Source organism: Triticum dicoccoides, chromosome 4A, assembly GCF_002162155.2.
Source record: "Triticum dicoccoides isolate Atlit2015 ecotype Zavitan chromosome 4A, WEW_v2.0, whole genome shotgun sequence".
Lineage (NCBI taxonomy): Eukaryota > Viridiplantae > Streptophyta > Magnoliopsida > Poales > Poaceae > Triticum > Triticum dicoccoides.
This window is the reverse complement of record NC_041386.1, coordinates 722483491-722486644: the sequence shown is the minus strand read 5'-3', so window position 1 is coordinate 722486644 and position 3154 is coordinate 722483491.

Below are 3154 nucleotides of genomic sequence, written 5' to 3'. Positions count from 1 at the left end.
TGCTCAAGTACGCGACTGGATGATCATTCTGCATCAGAACTGCGCCAATCCCAGTGGCGCTTGCATCAGTTTCCACAATGAATCTTTTGGAGAAGTCAGGCAATGCCAATACGGGGGCCTCGGCCAATGCTGTTTTCAAAGCTTGGAATGCTGACTCAGTGGTCTCTGTCCAAATGAATGGCACATTCTTCTTCAAAAGATCGTTGAGAGGACAACTAAGAATGCCAAAGTTGCGTACGAACTTGCGATAGTAGCCGGCCAATCCCAAAAAAACCCGGAGTTCTTTTACTGTTGTCGGTCACTACCAAGTTTTGACGGACTGCACGTGCTCGTTCAGTGTGGCTACACCCTCTCCACTAATGTTGTGCCCCAAATAACTGATCGGGCGTTGGGCGAAGGATCATTTTGAGCGCTTAGCAAAAAAGTCGTTCTCCATCAGCAACTGAAGCACTTGACGCAGGAGTTTCAGGTGTTGCAAATAAGTTTTGGTATGCACCAAGATATCATTCATGAAACAGAACACTCCATGCCTGAGAAGTGGAGACAGGACGATGTTGATTGCTCCTTGAAATGTTGGCGGCCCTCCTGTCACTCCATAAGGCAGAACCCTAAACTGAAACTGTCCTTGATGTGTTTTAAAAGCAGTTTTGTGCTCATCTTGTTCTAGCAAGCGGATTTGATGATACCCTGCCCGGAGGTCTAGTTTTGAAAACCACTCTGATCCTGCCAATTCATCCTGCAACTCATCGATGACTGGCAGTGGGTAAGCACTCTTGACTGTGATAGCGTTGAGGTGCCGGAAATCCACGCAAAATCGCCATGTTTGATCTTTCTTTTTAACAAGGAGCACTGGTGAGGAGAATGGACTTGTACTGGGAACAATCAGTCCAGCACGAAGCATCTCTTGTACCTGCTTTTCGTTCTCCGTCTTTTGCTCTAGCGTGTATCTGTAAGGGCGAATATTGACAGGTTTCGCTACTGCCGGCAGGGGAATGGCGTGATCCCATGGTTTGTGCTTCGGCAACTCCTAGGTTTCAGAGAACACCATCTTGTACTGGTCGAGTAGCTCTTCTACTTCTGGGGAAAGATCTGTTTGTTGTTCTGCATTCTCTTTGTCTCTCAGTGGGTACAGCGTGACCACACACGCAACCACATGATCTTCTTCCAGTTCCTGGAGTTGCACCAAGGAAATTTGCGGCACTAGTTGCAATTTGCTCTGAACCCCGTGCAAAACCACCGTGCGCCCACGCTGCTCGAACTGAAGAATCTTGTGCTCCCAATCAACCCACATCGGCCCGCACTGACGCAACCAATCCATGCCCACGATCATGTCATAGCAACCCAGAGACAACACCCTCAAATCAGTCGCAAACTGGTATTCTTGCATTGTCCATGAGCATTCAGGGATAATACCAGCACAATGGAGGACTCCTCCATCTGTGATTTTGACAGACATGGGATCGACTTGCTGCACCTTGTCTCGAAGATAGTCAGCCACTGTTTCACTGACAAATGAATGAGAGCTCCCCGAGTCAACCAAAATGAGCACTGACTTGCCTGCAATCCTGCTGAACAACCGGATGGTTTGTGGTGTGGTTTGACCTGTAGTGGCCACTTTGGATATGGACATCAGGACTTCATCCTCAGACTCATCATCTTGCATTGGAGGCACTTGGTTCTCTGCTTGCAAAAGCTCGAGCAGCTCCTCGACAACATGCAGCTGAACCGTGGCCGCGCATTGGTGACCTTGGCCCCAGCACTCACCACACTTGAAGCATAGCCCTCGCGCGCGCCTGTAGTTCCGCAGAGCTGTCACACAGTCTTCGCCTCGTGCCCCTCTGTCTGCTCTGCGAGCTACGTCCAGGCCCTGGCGGTCCTCTACTGCAGCTGGTGGTGCTGGCAACAGTTGCCGAGCGGGAGGTGCTCCCAGTGCCAGCAACGGGCGTTGTGGAGCTCACTGCATTGGCGTGTCTTGCCGCCGAAATTCCTTCCGAGGCAACGCCTCCAGTAGCTCCTCCTGCATTGCAGCCAAGGAAAAAGCAGCATCCAAATCTTTTGGCTGATGTAACATAACACCTACTCGAATGTCAGTGCGGAGCCCTTCTAGGAAATGTGTGGTGAAATATAGTGAATCAAAACCAGAGTTATGCGCTAACATACTGTGCATCAACTCCTCAAATCGACCCATGTACTCATGGACCGTACTCGTTTGCCTAAGGCTATGAAACTATCGTAAATGTGTTTGATATTGTTCCCTACCAAACTTGCTACACAGCGAAGTGCACAGAGCCTCCCAAGTAAAGGTCGCGCTCTGTGGTTCCTGCAACTGCAGCCAGCGGGCCGCGTTCCCTGTGAAATGCAGTGTTGCTACACGCACCCACAGATCAGGCTGCACTCCATAGACATCAAAGTACTTTTCACACTTACTTTTCCAGAACTGTGGATTATCCCCATCAAAGGATGGAAAATCCAAGTGTAACGTATGCTGGTAGATCGGATCTGGGAGAGGGAAAGGGCGGAGGCTTGTACGCACCGTTGGCCGGAGGCGGCGCTAGGGTGGTGACCACCCCATGTGCCAAACCCCCGAAGTCGTGGATGTCGCCGTGGCCACTTGGCCCGTGGTGCCCCGGGTCGACTACTTGGGGTGGCGCGACACCGGATCTGGGGCTGCGGCTTCGGAATCGGCGATGGCGGCTGCTGGATCCGCGAGCGCGGGGTGGAGAGCAATGCGGCCCACCTGGGTACGCAGCTCGTCAAGCTGGCCTTGAAGGTTGGACACCGCCAGCCGCCAGAGCTCGAGCGATGTCTGGATGGCCTCCAATCTGGCGTCGGTGGCCGCGCAGCTGTCTTTGACCGACTAGATCAAAGCCACTAGCTGCTCCTCCATGGCCGCCGTGCGCTGGACTTGCTTGGTGATATAGCATGGCTTCTGCAGGTAGTCCGGTGGCTCCAGGTCGCCGGGGATCGGACTGGACCTCTGATACCAAGTGTAATGTACGCTGGTAGATCGGATCTGGGAGAGGGAAAGGGAGAAGGAGAACGAAGGGGGAAGTAGTTGGGAGGAGAAAGGAGGCCGGGGAAGATCAACTTCCTGTCCAAGTTGATACAATGATTTTCGATACCCAATACAACGCATGCCACCTACTTAACATAA